At 38.1% G+C, this 19388-nt stretch overlaps 1 long non-coding RNA gene across 1 annotated transcript in view; it reads right to left on the bottom strand.

Annotated features, from left to right (window-relative positions):
* The window catches only part of LOC131592854 (uncharacterized), a 41246-nt gene extending 22292 nt beyond the window's left edge, over positions 1-18954 (bottom strand). The window contains exons 1-3 of the long non-coding RNA XR_009280719.1: positions 18916-18954; positions 17395-17430; positions 15675-15837 (exon numbers count right to left, since the gene is read on the bottom strand). This is a non-coding gene — a long non-coding RNA (uncharacterized LOC131592854). The remainder of the gene's footprint in view (positions 1-15674; positions 15838-17394; positions 17431-18915) is intronic.
* Between the last annotated feature and the right edge of the window lie 434 nt (positions 18955-19388).

Here is a 19388-nt window from a genome sequence, read left to right on the forward strand (position 1 = left end):
CTTTTTCCATTTGTGGCAGATCACTGTAACGCTATTGTAAAACAACTTCCTGCCCCTTTTGGCTCACGTTCCAGAAGCTGCTAGGCTAAGTTCATAGCACAGACTTTTTTCCCCCTTGCCGAAGAAGAGAGACAAAAAAAAAATTCCTGCAAATTATTTTCCCCCTTTTTTGGCTAATGGACTCACAAGGTGAATTTATTGCAGCTCTTTAAGAATGTTACACAAGAGACGTCGGTATCCCAGCTGGATAATTCATAAGATGAAAAGGTGGGGTCATTATAAATATATGTCTATGCGTGTCTGTGTGTGCCTGCATTTTAATTCTGTCATTTTGAACTGTAAGTCTCAGTACCATCAGGTGGATAATGAGCTAAGCTGCTTCATCTGCCGTACTAATTTGTATATCTATCATAGCACAGATCATTGGCTCAGTACATACAGCCTCCTACTTTCCAATTGCTTTTGTGCTCTAAGGTGACCTGCATCTCTGTCATCTCCCTCCTCTCTTCTAAATGCTCAGCCTCATGAAAATACCCACTGGAAGCTCCTAAACCGTCCCTACTAGAAACAGGAGACATTGCTGTCTCTCTGCTATAAGCCAAAAAGGAAAACTAAGGCCTCCACAAGTTGCTCTCTCACGGTCTCTCCCTCCCTCCCTCCCTCTCCCTCTGTTTCTCTCATAGCAACAGCATTTCTTGGTGCGCCTGCTTTGGCATACATCAGCATTTCCACCGTCCAAGTGTCCTTTTGCGTCACATCTCGCCATTTCATTCAGCCAATGAAATTTCCTTCTTGCAATAAAATATATAGACTTTTTCTGTTATTGGTATATTCAAAATTTTTTTTTTCATGTGCTTTCCTAACAAAAAACGTTGTCAAGCATTTGATTTGCCCTGCACTGGGAGGGGGGAGGGTGGAGAAGGGGAGGAGACTGTACAAGATTCAACCTTGAAGAGTCTTCTTTGTGGAAAATATGTTACCGTAAGAAAAAAGGGATTACATAGTTACTTCAGGAAAGTCATAGTTGTCCCTCTCACTTACTATTCATTTTGCTTATGCTATCACTGCTTTCCTGATGTACTTTTAGAGCAGCTAGGCAGCTTCAACTGATTAGAAAAGTCAATACCATGTGTGTCTAATTTGTAAAATATTCTTCAGGAAAAAGAATATATTAATTTATGTTTTATTACACTGAATACTGATCATGAGATGATAGAAAAAACTGCAATGTAAAAAGAAAAACCATCTATCCCATCCAAAGCGGCTGCTCTCCAATGCACTATCCTGCAAAATGGAGCAGAGGTTTTCCGAGTCAGAGGTTCTTTCTCAGGTGCATTTCCCTCTTCCATAATCTCCCAAATGCAGCATTTCAGTGTCCAGCGGTGGTAAAGATGGTGACAAAGGCTGTGTCCTAGGCCCCAGGTATCCTGGCTCGTGAGGCACCGTGGAGCCGCACGCCCTGTGCCTGGCACGGCCAGCCCTGCCCAGCCATGGAGCTCAGCTCCAGCCTCAGGCTGAACACCGAGCGAGTCCTGCTCTCCAAATGCAGCCTCAGCCAAGGGCACAGGACATGGGGTGGCACATGTGGGTTCCTTGGAGCTGCCCGGCCATGCTGCAGTTCCAACGACTCCGGCTGTGGCAAATTTAGGGAACCTCTGTTACCCATTTTGATCCAGCCTCAGATCTCCAGAAAATGCTCAACCACCAGCATTCTGAGGAGAATACACATTTCTTCTGTAAGCAAAATATATGTTTTATGGTTTTCCCTTACCGAACTTTTTTTTTTTTTTTTAATGGTGTGAAACCACAAAATGTTTCTAATATTTATTTTTAAGGAATTATAGTAAAAGCATACTAGAGATTATCAGGACACAGCTGACAAGATATTTAAACAGTAACTTTCCCACAAATATTTATTTCAGTAAAATGACACCTAGTAATTCTGACCTCTTCTAATAACTGGTCTCTATTGCATGTAGAGTGTGGATGCAGAGGATGTGCATAAATTCTCGGTAGTTCAAAAGTAAAAGCAAGCAAAATTTCTGGATAACAGCCTTAGCAGCAGACAACCATCATATCCAGCCAAAACTCTTATCATTTTTGTTTTAAAATAATGGCATGACATTCCTGATAGCATTTTTTTTAACAGAACATGCACAGATGAGAAAAATCCTGCACAGAGAAAAAGATTACATACGATAGTGCAATCAACAACTTTTAATGCCAATGAAATATAAAAGACACATCTACTCTTTAGGGAAGGCTAGGACTTATGTAGACAAATTGCTTAGTTCAGAGTGTTTTATTTGTATTTAATCAGCTTTCTGAATTACTTTCCCCCCTTTTTCTCAGACACGATTTTCAGCTCCCTATTTATTTTTATACTTTCTATATAAAATATAGGTCTTCTTGTTCTTTACCCTCCATACCTGCCCCTTCCTTTCTCATTTTTTGTTAATGTGAAAACAGCTGAGATTCATCCCTTTTAATGGGGATAATTCAGGTGCATTTGGAGGGTTAAAAGTGCCTCGCCTTTACACAATTGTGGCTCATATTCATCCACCCAAAGCTACCCTTCCTCAAGGAGACACATAAACACATTCTGCCTGTAACCAGATTTGTGAAACAAGATTGAAAGCTGTCTAACTTTAAGTTACTGCAGTACTAAAAAATTAGGGATTCAGGAACAGGAAAACAATTACCTCAAGTCCAACTTGTAAGCTTCACTTTAACAGAAATGGAATTCCAAAAAGCAAAGTGGAAGAATTATTTTAAGATTCATATGCTTGAATAAATTCAAATTATGCAAATAGTAGTAAGCCAGTATTTTCATACCACAGTTTGTACTATTACAGAATTTTACATCTCTTTTCTTTTCCTTTATCACAAGTTCTGTCTACTGGAAACTCATTATAAATACTCCTTCTGAACTCTGATTAATTGTCCTTTCCTTCTCAGTTTGGTATGATAAAGACATCCACACTGAGGTCACCTCTAAATAGATGATTATTTTTGCTCTCCAGATAATACAGCTCATTTGCAATATGGGGTGGTTTGTAATCTAACAGCCTTCAGAAATATTTATAAAAGATGATCAGATATATGTTTAGGTTTTGGGGTTTTTTAAAATAATCCAATTAAACATTTTTTTTTAATTTTAAGATTAAGTTTTCCAGAAAAGTAAAAGTGAAATTCCCTCCTTTTTTTTTATTTCATAGTATCATTAAAATTATTCCAGTGCAGATTATTAAAAAAAAAGAAAATCACCAAGAATAATTTTACTTAACATTTAGACAGCTTTTGTTTTTAAAGGCATTCTCTAGAAATTAAAAATAATTAAAATCTATCTAGAAAGGAAAGCAGTCTTGTGCACTGTCCCCTGACAGGACCAGTCTGGGGATTACAGAGGTGCACACTTCAGAGAAAGGACAGCAATAACACATAGTGCCATTGTGCAGGTCACTTAGGGAAGTTCTATTAACTGCTGGATAACTTGCATTAATTCCAATGGATCAGTGGCCTATTAAATGATGGGAGAAAACCATTGAAATACCAAATAGACAATTCTGAAATGATCTAAACTGTAAAAGCAAGCTGAATGAGGGTGTATTTCTACCCCCTTCCCTTCAAAACATAATGAAGCATTTTGCAAAAACACTTCCTCCAGTACACTGTACTTTAACAATAGTGTTGTACAGAAAACTTGGCATTAAACTGGTATCAACATAAGTGAAATTCTGGCACTAGGACAAGTGGTTTATTTTCTAATTTAATTTTTTTTTTTTCTTCAAGACAGGAGATATTAAAGGGGGTGCTCGCATCAGCAGCTTTTTAAGGGTGCTACCGACACAATTTTGTTTATCTTGCAACTTTTCCCCCGCGTTTTTTTACCGTACTCTTGCCTCGGGACCGCTCGTTCCTTGCCGCTGCCCGGCGCAGGTGAGCGGCAGCCCCTTGGCAGCCGTGCCCGGAGGGAGAGCCCGCTCCCATCCCGGGCGGCATTCCCGACAGCCCGCCCGGAATGCCGCGGCCGGCCACTCCTGCCCTGCTCGGGAGCACCGCGCTCAAACACGCCGAGGGGCTTCAAAGCCAGCCCTCCCTCGATCTAATGCGCAACCCTGCTTACAACCGGGGGACTCGCAGAAAGAGCTGCTGGAGAGTAAAAAAAAAAATAGTAAAAAAAAAAAAAATATATATAAATCTAGGAAAAAAAGGAGGGGAGAAAAAGAAAGAAAAAAAATAACACCTTGGGAAAAAAAGGAAGATGTTTGGTTTTAGAGAATGATAAGCTGGAAAAAGAAAGCAAATATACATGATTAAATCTTCATTGAAAACTTACAATCTCTCAGGTCTCAAAAGGGCTTAAAATCCCTTTATATCATAAAATACTTAAAGGTTTTTAAACTACTCAAGAGCTATCCAGTGACCGAGTTCTCTTATACTAAGCATCTATGTTTTAATTACACCAGAGTGCAACAATCCTGAACAAAGAAAATTCCAATGCACACAAAATTTACATACAGCACATATTCCTTTGTGGTTTTTTTTTGGTAGTGAAATGTCAGCAAAGGTGAAAAATTTGCATAAACTGTAAGAAAATAAAAAGGGACATCCATTACAGTATCACTTTCATAGCATAGCTGCAATTACTGCACACAGAGAAAATCCAAAATGGTTGTAGATACAGAATTCTGTTTGTGAGCTGAGTGTTAGTATCAGATTTATGTGGCCAACTTCAGCTTTACAGTTCAAGTTACCATTTCTTTTGAGCCCATTAAAGGTAAATATATGGTACATAAGGTGCATCTAAGATTGGCTATCTAAAGGATAACTGGAACCTCACACAATAACAGTATGTTGGCAGTGGTAAATTTAAATCCCTCTCCCCCTGAAATGAAGCCCCTCCTAACATGAACGATATTGTCACATTATTGTTATAATCAAATATAACATCAAGAGAATAATGAACCTACTGGAAGTATTAATGTATTTATCTGGACAGATAAATACAGGCTTCCACACTCCTGGTATCACCTGCAGGTATAACATATAGTTGTGAAAAAAGGACAATACTTTATAGAATTTGTGTTCCATGAATGGTGTCATTTGAGTCTTTTGTCTTTCTGTCTGTCATGTCACACTTACTGGAGTTGTCACATGTGCATTATTAAGTTTCATGAATTTTGAAGGGATGCCTAAAGTTATAAACTCATCTTTAACACAATTCTTCTACGTTTCAGTTTTAGTGAACAAATATCTTGCACCGATGCAAAGGTGATATAACTAAAGGTTTCTTCTCTCTCTGCAGACAGAAAGGGCCCATTCCCAGGCTTGGGATGAAGCCATGCTCCTCCTGGGCTGTCACTACACACTGGTGTGGAAAATGGGTTTTAGAAAGGAGGGTCATTTTGGTGTTGCAAACAAACCAGAAATTCAGTGCAAAAAATATCTTTTTTATTCCCCTAATTTCCTGCTTTGCTGTTTTAAAGATGAATCAGCATCCACACAATTAAATGTGTGCCATAATTTAATAAAGATGATTTTACTAAAGTTTATTACCAACACAAAAGCCCTTATAAGGAAAAGACCAAATGAAGTTTTTGGTATGTTGTCTGCACTAATAAAGTGCAGCATGAATACTAAAATTGGCTTTGCAAAAGAGAAAAAAAAAAAAAAAAAAAAAAAAAAAAAGTGGGGGGGAAATTATGAAAACCTGGTTCCAGACTTATTCAGCAAACTGTTTTTCAGTTCATCCCAGGGGATATCTGTGACTAAGCCATGGAAATTTCAAGTTTCAAATTTAGCAAATTTTTCTTAGGGCCTAAAAGCAATTTACTGAATATTTTAATTGGCTCATCAAAGCACTGAAATATTAAAAGGTCAACTCTTAAATGCATATTCCCAGAAAAAGTTACCAACAGAAATACAATGCAATGAATTTTTTTGATCCACCAAAAATTTCAAGAAAAATGTACAGGTTTTTTTTCTAAAGCAAACATGTAACTTAGTAAATAAACTGTACAGGGAGAAAAACCCGGACCTTTTGTCTCTTGGCAGCAGGAGAATGTGACTTGGTTTGATGTTGAGAAGTCTCCCTGACTCAATTGCAAATACAGCCGCTTTTCAAAAAAGTTTGAAGCCAAATACCAAAATTAAAGTTGATGTCTGAAGCTCATATTATTTCTGTCATTTTTCCGCAATAAAATTAAGCAATTCTGCCTTTCCCCAACAATCATTTCAACAAAATCACATATTCTGCCCCTTCTGTACATGGGTGCAGTATGGGACACCTGGAAACAGGTATGTGTGTGTTTGTATGCAGTTATACTCTCATGCTTCCACAGTCCAGTAAGTGTGAATACTACTAGAATAACACTCTAAATTAATACTATTTATGTAATTCTGCACAATAGAAATTATGGTATTTTTATAATGCAGCCTAAAGATTACTAATGAAAGGTTGCATTTGAATTACAACAGGAAAATCAACGGAAGGCACAAGCTCACGCCCATTGTTTTTCTAGTTATATAAATAAATGCAACATTTTAAAAACCTTAATACAACTTAAATACAGAGTAAGAACTACATGAAAGAAGTTCATCATAACAGCATGACACCAGCAGGAATTTTATCCCTCAGTGTTACCGTAACAACTCATCCCTACATTCAGAGAACACGGCTCTCTGCTCTGGGACTGCCTGGATGCAGGACCTTGCTCCCACACCTGGAAGCAGGAGGGAGACTGACATAATCATCAGGGATTTCATTGAATAAAGCACTGCATGCATAGACCAAAATGTTCCCAGCCTTCAGCTGGCAGTGCTCTGAGTGTTCAGCTCAGAGGGGAAAGCAAAACAGATACTTCAGACTCATTGTGAAAAAACAGTTTTGCTTTAAAACTGCACTTACATGATCGTTTGTGTAGCAAATGGGGTTCCCATGCTCACAGGGAAACATTTCTATAGGAGCATCACATTTACTGAATTACTGTTCAGGTTTTACTGGCCAAAACACTAAGCAATCTAAGAAAATTACTGGAAATCTATTAGAAAAGGCCCTTTTGTGATTGGAATACTGCACAATTTCAGCTCATCTTTGCCTTTCCCCAAAAGAGAACACCATTTTGAGGCTGTCATGCATTTTTCCTTCCAAAGGGGTTAACGCCAGTGGAAAATGCAAGGATCCTCTTACCACAGAAAAACTGAGCAATGCACTTTCCCAGAGAAGCTGCCTTTTTATTTTTACAGGTGCAACTGACGTCTGTCTTGTATTTTCTGCTCACCCAAGTATTAATTTAAAAAACACACACACATGAATGTATGATATGCAGCTATCTGCACCCAGGTAGCTTTTTTACACTTTCACAGAGCTCAAGTATTTAATGGAAACAGGCAGAAGAACAGATTTTGCCATAAGACAAATAAGAAAAATAAGCATTCACTTTAAATGAATTTTGCTGAATTACACTAGGCCTGAATATATATCCTAGTGTTTAGGAAAATGTTTATCTTCAAAATGTAAAAAACAGGCTTCGTAATTTCTATAGCATACCTAAAGCCTGAACAAACACCAAGTTCTACAGGACTATTTAAAAAAAAAAATTCATGTTTTCCCTCCTTAAACTGATACATTTCAGTGGTCCAGAGATTCAAGGAAATCAACAGAACAAGGTGAACAGAAATGGTTTCATATTAAAAGCAGTACAGACAAGTGTACACCAGTTGCTAAAGACAGAAGGCTATTAAATATGAACGGTTCCTATTTGGTTTTCACTGCAGGGGTCACATTTGGAAACAATTTTGATACCAAAATTAGAAGCTCATGTTTTAATTTTAGCAACATCTTTGTCTAGGAAATGAGAAAAATCTTACCCACCATTAAGCTTTACCAGGTATACTAGCTGGAAAAATCAGTGCCAGAAATAGTAATGCTGAGGAATCAACTTCACACAGTAAAATAGACTATTCTCTGCTCATTCTATTAATCTAAACCTTACCACAGATAAAACTCTTTTTTAAACAGTAAAACAAAACTAAAAAAAAAATAAAAAAATCCTGAGAGGTTTGAATCAGGAACGTTCAAAGCAAAAGCATTCCGAAAGGTTCCCTTCACTAAGGATCTTTGAGAAGAGTACTTTTGTACTCTTTGTACATTGTACTTCTACAATGGCATCCTAAATTATATTGCATGCTGAAATGTTTCACATACTCTGAAAAAAATTAGTTTTCCCTTTCATCAGGCACTTCCTATAGTTATTGTAAAGTTCCAGTATCTTTTTAAAGAAAAAGAAGTACTTTAAAATTTGAATATTGGCTAAGTATTTTCTTAAATTTTTTCTTTTAAACTCCAAGATGCTATCCCCATTTTAAAATTCTCATACAGCCCATTAACTCCAAAGAAAGAACAACCATATCAATGCTTGAAGGCAAGAAAAAAATCAAATAGCATTGCCTTGAGACTCTTTTTAGTCCTTAAAATCCTGCAGATAACAGAAAAGCAATATTAGTACTAAAAAAAAAAAGATGAAAGGAGATGCACTTTGTATTGTTGTTAGTAAACACATTAATTATAACTAAGTAAGACGAGATAATAATGTCAACCTGACAGTATTATTTTTAGTGTAAAACAGTTTCCACTCTTTCTTCCAATAAAAAAATCTAAAGGTAGTGGACTTTGGGAATTTCCAGCAACAAATAAGGGACACAGAAGGGCTGGTTTCAGTATTGCTGCAGTCAGCATTACTTGCTGCTCACATTTGGTTCAGCTCTGAAAGCAAGTTTTCAGTCAAAGGGTGCGATGGCTCAGCTGCTCGGCCACTTCTTTTGTTAAAAGAGCTCATTCTGCCGTATTACAGAATGTACTTTTAAGTCTAAGATTAGATTGTTAGAAGTGTTTATTTAAATAATTCAACTGCAAGGAAACTTAAAGAGGGACGTAACATTTTACTTGAAATGACTGGAATGCACAGACACATTCTTACCTTAATCCTATTCATGTTGAGAGCCACAGAAGTATCAAAGTTTACTATTGTAATGTTATTTATTTTTGTGATGGCAACATTATAAGCTCCCCCCAATACACTCAGATCCCTTGTGCTCAGTTCTAACCCTGCTGCGTTTTACACAACTTGGCTGTCATCAGCAATCAGGGTTATTTTGGTTTGGGGTTTGTTTTTTTTTTTTGATAGAAGGAAGATATGTGAAAAAGCCGTATGCTGGCTGAAGTTATGTGTTTAGAGCTTAATTATTTTATGATCAAAAATGGTATTTCACAGATTTTACTGCTGAACAAAAAGAGCATTCAAATGAAAAATAACCAGCTTTCAGTAAAAGGTGGTGGTTTTCTCTATGCAAGTCTTCCAGATAATTTAGCTCAGCTTCCATGTTTATATACATTCCCTAGTCACAGCAACTAAAAATGAGATGCATTACATTCTGCCACCAGTTACTTTCGAAGCCAAGGGAAAAAAAAAAATAAATTCTCAGCCCTTTTGCATAAAGTCAGTGATAAAGACGAGGAAGTTCTAGTTCTCTCTGGCTCAGTACCCCTGCTTGCCACGCTTGGCCTCACAGGGCCCTGTGTGTGTGTGTACACTGCTGCAACACACAGAAGAAGTAATGGAAAAGGTGCTGAATACAATCTTCTGGGACACAGCACCATGATTCCTTATGAGCTGAGAAACAAGGCTCATTCTGAGACTTCAGAGGCCCAACTTTGATGCTGCAATTGCCATGTGCTTTCTCGCTTTCTTTTAAGGGAAGAAATCGTGATTTTTCACTAGTCCGTGTTTCTTCCTTTGGAAGAATCTAGTGAGGGGTAAGAAAAAAAATAAAGGCTGAAAAGTGAGCAACTGAATTACAGGGGGAAGACCCAAGCAATATATTTAGTTCAATGAGGGATTAAGTGCCACGGCCACTAGTAATTAAAGAGCTAATACGTCCTCTTTGAAATAGTTTGACTTTTCCTCTGGCTGCGAGCGCGGCGCCCTTGGAGGTTCGGCTGAGGCAAACCTGATACTCTGCCATTCTCCGCCAGCACGTGCCTAAATTAGTTCTCCATTTTGTGGTGGCCCTCGGAGAGCAATTCCCATTGAGAAATGAACAAAGGCCGTGACCCTGGGGTCAGAGTGTAATGCAGGAAGCATGACCTCCCCTTTGTTCAGAACAGCACTGTTTACTCTGCCTAAGTAAAGATCACCAATACATTAACTAAAGAGGATTAAAAAGGTCATATCCCCAGGGATGGAGCTCACGCAAGTTGCAACTCTCTTCAGTCACTAAATCACTGGACTTCCCTACCCTACTCCCCCTTTCAAAAAAGAGATACCTTAAGCTGTCATGGCTCAGAGCACATTATTTTCAGAGCAAAAGTCTGTACAAATTCATGTTACAGAACCAGGTTAATTTCTGCAGAGCTAGCCAGTTGCTTGAAAGTTATTTTTAAAGTTATCAAAATATTCTAAGAGAAAACTTATCATCTTTTTTTTTTAATCTCCTTTAGAAAAATTCTGAGTTGATTTATAAAATTGATTGGGTCTTTAAGTGGTTATTAAAAAGTAACTATTGTAAATTAAATTCTTAAAAGATCCTGTAGTCTGTGGATGGGCAGAGAAGTTGCCTGTTGCTGTAGACACTTTCTAGCTCCATGATAGATCACTTGCAAAGAGGACAACAAAGAAAATAAATTGAAAATATACTGCCTACAAAATTTCACATATGCTGATTGCTAAACTTTATCAGGCTAAATAAGCACTTATTTTGGCTGTAAAGATTTCTCTTACCAACTTCTCGTAATATCTTAGAACATCATTATTAATATGGATATTAAGAGAAGCATCTCTTGAAACAGCTAAATTAATGCTGCATTGGTAACACACAGCTTGACAGTATGTTGGAATGTCTCCTTTCCATTCTCATCTCTAATGCACTGGCCTGCTGAACGATCCCAAATTTGGTTTGTACCTTGGTTTCCTCATCTGTGATGTGGCTCACTGGGATGCACTGACCATGATAGGAGGAAAAGAGCACATAGAAAGGAGTTGTCCAGACTAAGATATTTTCCCTTCTTTATCTTCAGGCAGAGGCACCTCTGATTAAGCTGAACATTACGTTAGAACTTCCAGAAGAAAATAATAGGAATCAGGCCAGGCAAGGGGACAAGCTTTTGGTCAAAGTCTTTGGTGCAGGGAGCTCAGCACCAAAACCAAACCCCATACAGGGTAAATGAGTTGGAATCAACATGAGATCACCCATCACCAGCTACTTTCAGAAGAGGATCAAGAGTGGCCAAAACTCCAAAAATTGAGGTCCTAGAGTCCCACAAAACAGCATGAACCATACAGAAGGAGGGCTGAAAGAGTGTCCTTTCATTCTCATTCTCCATAACGATATGTTCACCTTTTTAGTTTCTAGCAGCATGAATTAATGCAAGAGGTATGGCAAGGTGGCATCTCATTACACCCAGCCTGCACTGGTCCTTCTTCACCCACCACTTCAGTTCCTGCTCCTGTGGTTTCTGATCTTTTCTCCCCCCAGTACTAGGAGTCAGAAACTTACTGAAGATTCCAACACTGCCAAGAGCAAAGCAGAAACTTGCAAATCATGTGTCTGCACCATGATGGGTGGCATTCCCACCGCAGGTGGGTGAATGTCTGGCACTCGGGGTAACTCTCACCTGTCCAGTTCTGTGCCTGAAACAACCAAACCAAGTAACATGCTTTCCTGTGACTGCTGTTCCCTGAAATCTGATATGATAGTATTGGGCTTTTTGTTACACACCAGAAGTCAAGGAGAGAAAGTGGAGCTAGAAAGCCTTGACAACAGGTTTAGAAAAGGCTGTATCCAGGACAAAGCAAACATGTACGGCAGGTATTTAAAATTATGTATGTTCATCAGATCTTTGCATCAATTTCAAGGGAAACACTTTGCTATTTGGCACAAAAGATTATGCAGGCATAGTGTATCTGTCAGGAAAAAAGGGTAACAAAATCTCTAGACACAGAAAGAGCAGGTGGGCAAAAGCAATGTGAGTACTGAGCAAAGCTTTTTATCAGGCTGAGGCAAAGGGCTTTCCAAAAAGCACTGGACTGAAAAAACCAGAACAAAGAATATACTTAGACATTTAGATTTAAAAATGGAGATTGGGAGCATAAGGACTAAACCAGTGGCATAAGGACAATTTATTGACATACATTAGAAGCAGGAAGACTGCACAACAATTGTCTGGCAAGTCTGAAATAGTACTGGGAAACAAAGAGACTGAAGAAAGAGGATGAAAAACGCCACAGAAAAAATAATGGCTGATTAGGACCTTGAGCTATTTAATTATGCAAAAGAGGAACCTTGCCTTTTCTCACCCATATGACCATACTAACATTTCTTGTTATCTGGGTTCCTAATCTGGGGTATTAATAGAAAAAAAAAAAAGTACACATTACTCCTTCCAGTGGAAATTTTTAGTCTTTTCTTTTTCAGTTCTCTTTCACTTTCACACCAGCCAACAGCACACTCCCTCCAAGATGGGAAGCAAAAGCAACACTCAGAAAAGTGAGGGAATGAGACGTCCCTTCCCTTGAACAGCAAAACAGAGGAGACATGATTCTGTGACACAAAATCCTTGCATTAGCCATTTTTGGGGGGGATGGAGCAATCTTGACCCTACCTCATATTCTTAACATATGCCTCTCTGTCTCCTGATGCCCAGAAATCCAGACAGACCAAAAGGTACCTTTTAGGCTAAAAATAAGTTTTTAGGCTTAATACAGATGAGAAAATCTACGATATTCAAGTCACAAAATTGTCCCCTCTGATCCTTTCAAATAACAAATCACATTAATCAATTCTTTTGCAAGTAAAGGGCAGCAGATAGCAAAACAGAAAGTGCTGAAATAAAGGGATAAATTTAAGGCACGCCATTCTGAGGACACACACAGCCTTTCAGAAGCAGCCCAAGGTTGGAGGCAGGGCTTCAAACAAAAATCTGTACTCCTTTATCAGGAATGAAAGGATAGCAGTCCTCAAAAATAGCCACAAATGATGATCCAGATTACATGCCAATGAATTCTGTGATTTAGTAAACCGTCTGGAAGGCTACTTTAAAAGATTATAACTTTAATGCCCGAGCAGGGATTACATAATGGGGAGAAAAACAACATTGACAACATAACAAAAAATGCGTCTTTTTAAACTTTGAGTGCATCCACAGAATTCATTATTATTTATTTGGCCTTTCAAAAAGGCTTTGACAATGTGACTCATGAAGACCATAAAGGAAACAAAATAGTCACGACTGGAAGTTGGAGTCATGATTAAAAACAAGCTAAGGAGCCAAAAGTAAAATGGACAAATGAAAAGACACTTTGACAAGAGAAATGTTAAGAGCTGTTGAATATAGAGGCCATGCTGGTACCAGTTTTTAACTTTAGTTCATATCTAGAAAGATCAGCTGTAAAATAAAGAGCAGCAAAAATGACAAGCAAGAGGAGAGTATTGGGGTTACTGAAGAGTTTAATCAAGCTGAGTGAATGTGAAAATAAATATTTTTTTCTATAATTGCTAAGGAGATCATATTGTAACATTCTCCAAGGGGAGGACCTGGGTGCCAGCATAATAAATCAACAGAAACTTTCAGAGATACGCAATAATGTCAGGTAAATCAAGCAGGAAAACAGTTCTATATTGAAAACATTATCCTTCTAATATCCGCCTGCCAGGGAAACAGCTTCCTGGAGAATGCTAATGAGCCTTTCCTCATTAAAGCTACAAAGTAACAAGAGTGCAAGGGCAGGTGTCTACAACAATGTCACTTTTAAGAGACTGCCATATATGAAAACAAAGTGATCTAACTATTTATGTTAGTGAGCACATGAGCAACACGGAACATAACAGAGATACGCAGCCTGAAAGTCTGGATCTGTAGTCCAACTTTCTCACCTGCTTCCAGTCTTGAAGGGGAAATGATTCAGCTAAATTAAACAAGAAGTAAATTCAAACTATAGGAATATGTTATTTTTCAATATGCAGCCTGAGCATGTGAAAATGAATGCCTTGCTAAGGGACATCAGTAGGAATCAGAAAGAATTATTCTATCCAAAGCCTACAAACATAGAGTGTTGGATGGGATTGTTTGCTGGAAAGACTACACGGACCTTTGTGCAAAGCCAGGGGACCTGTCTGCCCCACTTTCTGACAAGGACAGGGTATTACAAAAGCATCTGATGATGGTCAACTTCATTCTCTTACCAATCAATCCTCTGTAAAAAATGTCAGGGTAGACTTGGCATTAATTACACTGTGGTGTGGCCTGTTTCAGAGCAGCAATTTCTGCTTTTGTTTTCCATGGCCAAAAGAAATAGCAAAAATACAGACAAGCGCACTTTATCTAATGCAAAATGCCTCATCCTCTAAGCTAGCTATGGTGCCTGACACAACGCTGTCAACGCATCATTCAAACGTCAAAAAAACATGTAAAAACAAGCGTGTTTACTTTGCCACCTGCTCTCCCCTCTGCCACCACAAATAATTAGCAAGAACCTAAATTTTAAAACTTTATTTTTACTATATAAATGTTGCATATAATGCTCTGCTTCATAACATATAAATACATTTCCTTTTTTCCATCTTACTATTTTTTCCCATCCACACATCATTATTTCCGAAATCCACTTAATAATTGTAAGAGAGTCCAAGTTGTGTGTCAGATGCTGGGATATTGCCACTCATATGGTGGTGGTTTGCTACACTCAGCCTTTGGTCTTGTGGCTAACAATTCACCCAAGCTGTGAGAATACCTCACCACAACCCACACACTGCTGCTTTTCAAAGGAAGACAAGGATACATAATTAAGAGATGATGAGCTCAAATATAAGACATGAGATGTGGGAGCAGATTCTGTAACCACACCAATGAGTGGTTTTACTACTGAAGTTTCATCAGCTCTGTCTTCACTTATGGTATCAGTAGAACTCACACATTTTCAAACGATATTTGCAGCAGCAAAGGGAATAAAAGGAATGCTAAAACAGTATCACTGCATAAAAATAGTTTTAACATCAACAGGTCAAAACTGAAATTGTAAATCATCATTATTAACAAATTGCCCTTGTAACAAGTGGGGCCTATGTCTCAAAAAAAAAAGTAAACCAGCACCTGGTTTTGCTAAAAATACTGTCAAAATTTCATCCCATGAGAATTGTAACCTGAAAATATTCTGTCTCATTTCAAGACTTTATGATGCTGTGGTCATAATAAAAAGAACTATAGACAGTGGCCATAACAATAAAGAACTGTAGACAGAAGTATCTGTGCGTATATGTGCCAGCTTAAGGACTAAAGGCACAATGCAGAGTGGAAATGAGAACTCAGATGCAAGTACAGATCCACTCCAGCACGTACAGGATCAGTCCCTCACCAGCTATTCAGAATAAACAAAACATCAAACCACTTCTCCTATTACTCTGCAGAGCTGAAACTAGTTTTTGTTGTTCTTGTCATGATTGATTAGGGAAAGAGTTGAAAAGCCTGGAACAAAACAAGATGTGAATAAAGTTACCAAACTCAAGAGAGGACCACTGACCAGCCTTCAGAAACAGGCACAGAAAGGAAGACAGAAATAGAAGGATTACATGCTCGCGTGTTTTCTGATTAACAACAAAAAAGAATAATTCACTTTTACCTAAAAGAAGTCTTCGTTTTGTGCCAATTTGGGACCACATCCCTACAGGCCAGGGACCCTTTGCCGGGCCAGAGCCTTCCAGCAGCAGCCACACCCTCCTCTTCCTCATTTTTTTCCACTGACCATTAAATACTTTCCAAGTCAGGCACTGAAAAAAAATAACCTAAAACAAAACAGAATTTTTACTGGACATCAGATACCGTATTTCTGATTTAATTAAGCATATTAGAAATAAATATATTTGCACACATACACATATTTGTATTTTCTGTTTCATTTCAAACAAATTTGGTAGGCCTGATTTGAATCTCTACTCAAACCACAGGAAAAAAATAATGAAAACATGTTCTATGCTGACAGCAGAACTAAGCCCTCTGGCTATCTCTTTTTAGAGTTTTATATGACATATTGTCCATTGGTACTGAAAAAATTCACAGAACAAGAGCTTTTCAGACAATTTTCAGATGAACCTAAACGTTCTGTAGCAGTAATAAATGCCAGCACAAGACAAGCTGAGAGACATCCCAGAACTTGTCTCTTCTATGAAATTCTATGGATTTGACACTGAGGCAGATCTATGACTTTTTATGAAAAAAAAAAAAAGCAAGGAAAGAAAAGGTAAGACTTTCCTGGCAAAGGTATCACTCGAACTCTTCCAGGTAATAGTGATGCTGCATAGCAAGTATCAGACAACATGTCCTTACTCATTATATTTCATCCAATTTACTTTATCCATAATTTGGCAGTACATAGAACTATCTGGAAATTGATTGTTGCTATAAACTGTTTTGCATATTGTGTCATCTGCTAGCTTTAATTCATTATTTAAACAACACTGTGATTATACTACATTTCATATTCTATTTAACCAGAAAATAGTCAATACGAATTCAAAGTGAGAAAGCAAACTTCCTCCACATCTCAAAAAATCCCCACTCTTTTCAAATAACAAGCTCCAGCATTCAACAACAAAGCAGAAATACAATATTTAGGGTTCAGCAACTTAAGCTAAATTTTTTTTGCAAATAACTGCACAAAGATACTTCTGTTTAACTATGATCAGGACTGTCAAATGAGTATTAAAATAAGACACTTGTTTATTTAAATTTAGAACAAAATTTATAACCTTAATCCACAGATTCGTGCTATTATGCTTGCTGAAAGAACAAATCAGTATTAAAAGAAGAACAGAGGTCATATTGAGATGTGTGTTAGGGGATGACAACATACCTTACAGATAGTATATTAAATAATGCCAAATCCAAAATGATTTTGTAAGACCAGCATCTTCTACATATTTATTCCTGTACAATTGTACACCCACAGAAAAAAAACTGCTATAAGAAGTGATACACTTCACTACAAGTCGAGGTGTTTGCACTTCTATACAGTCCTACATCCTAACAGGTTTCCAGTATACAATTCTGAATTCTCAAAGCCTGCATAATGCTGTATTTGCACATACAGTAAAATATGTATAATTGACTTGCAGAGTACATCAATACTGAAGCCTTCCAGACATGGTTATTCCCAAAGAAATCTAAACTGCAGAATATTAGGTAAGACTGCCATTTATACCAGAGTGCTCCACTACACCACTGACTTTTAAATCCAAACACACAATAAGGGAAAATGCTAGTATTTTACTGGCCCACAAAACAAAGATTCACCCTTCCAAGCCCTGCCATCCATGTATTCCATATCAGAAAAGCACACTTACTCCAGACTGTCTGCTTTCCTATTTAACAGAGAAGCTCTGCAATAAAGGGAGTGAACAGAAATCCAAGGGTTAACAGAAGAAACAAAACAAAACAAAACCCTAAACCAAACCAACAAACCCCACCACCAAAAGGCCCAGCCATGTTGCAGTCCTTGCAAGAAAAGAAAAATGTTCAGCAGACGAGAGCCTAACAAAAAGCAAACAGAGAATTTAGTGCCGCTATTGCCTGGATACCAGTTTGGGATTCAGGCAGCCTTGGATTACAAGGACTATTCCCTTGAAAATCCAGCCCACAGTTCCTGCACTGTTTTCTACAAATCCACATCCAAACTGTGACTAAACACCTCATTATGCTTCTCTGCACATGTATTGTACAATTTTCTGAGGCACCTAAAAGCAGAGGGAAAAAAGTCGCTGGATTTCACCAATCAGTAATGAAATGATGAACAAGTTCCCTGCAAAAGCTTGCATGATCAGTAAATCTTTCCTCCCCGTCCCTTTTGTCCTGTGTAGGCAACAGGTGACAAAACACAGCCCCAATCTTCAGCTTTACAAATAAGAAAATGTATGTAGACGATGAGACATCTTCAGTGCAATATAGCCTTTAAAAATAAATTTAAATTGAATGAAGAGATTTAGCTGGGCCTCTACATTGGCTTCAGAAAGTAAATGCTTTCCTTAATATTTATTTGTAGAGGTTTCATTTAAAGAAAATACAGTCCTCACAGTTACAAACAATAACTAGTGACCTGAGGTAATTATCTGGTATTGACAAATCTTAAAAGAGAAAATCCAAACTGTATTTTCAAAGGAACTGCATGCCTCAAATATTTCACTCTTTTTCCTATAACTTGATAATTGATCTTAAATATGTAGATGAATTACGACCCAGTAACTCCCAATTTTCTGAGCTCTTACTCCGGACAAACATTAAATTCTGGTTTATGAACATCTGAAATATTTCATTTGCTGTTAATGGCATTCAAACAGTAAATATAATCTATGAGAAGTAAGGATTCTACATTAAAGACTCCTTCTACTTTCTCCTTTAAGCTTCACCACTTCAAAAGCCTTTTCCTCATCCCTTATTATTTAGGAATAGTCTCCTTTTGTGCACTGGACATACTGTGGTAGTTCAGGAGGCTGTGGCAGTTACATGGCTCCTCTGCCAGTCCCCATATTGCTCATTAAATAATTTTACTCCCATATAAACACACACAGCTGGTAAAGGGAAACCTTTGCTGCATTCAGCTACATCTACACTTCCAGAGTGAACTTCAAAATAAAAACCACAGCATTACAAAAATGATCAGCTCCCATCGCTGTACACTTCCCGAGTCTCCGACTGCTCACGCTACATTTGCAAAGCTGTGATGGAGCAGTACACCTGTGTCTCTTCTAGCAAAAAAATCCACAATAGGCTAAAAACGTTTCAGTTCTGTTAATACCCCCTTCTCAATCGGCAATTAAATAGGATCTTTCTGCAAAGAAAGGATTCCCTAAAATATTTTGCAGGCTTACAAACAGTTTTCTGTTTTGGAAAGCTTTGCTATTTCTTCCCTTTCCACAGCAAAATTTCAGCTGTGCAGCACCAGCGAAGAGCTCCGGGTACAGCAGATGGTTAAAATTCTGAATAATTTTTAAGAGCCTAAGAGAAAGCACTGCCTTTTTTCGGGGGAGGCGGGGGTGGAGGAGAGGAGAGAAAAAAGCTGAGAACAGCAATTCGCAGCCCCCTTTTTTTTTTTTTTTTTTTTTTTTTTCCCTTGACAGCAGCAAACCCCGCCTCAGTCTGGCCCTTCCTCCAACCTCTGCTAACCTAAAAACCAGCGCCAGCCTGGCAGCGGGCCAGGGATTCAAAAGTAAACATTATCCTCCTGCCATTTTTCAGTGCTGTTTATCATATCCTGATCCCCCTTTTTTTTTACCCCCCTCCCCCCGCCGCCTCCCCTTCGCCATTGCTGAAATCCCGGTCTCTGCTCCAGGTTTGTTTCGCT

This window comes from Poecile atricapillus, chromosome Z, assembly GCF_030490865.1.
Source record: "Poecile atricapillus isolate bPoeAtr1 chromosome Z, bPoeAtr1.hap1, whole genome shotgun sequence".
NCBI lineage: Eukaryota > Metazoa > Chordata > Aves > Passeriformes > Paridae > Poecile > Poecile atricapillus.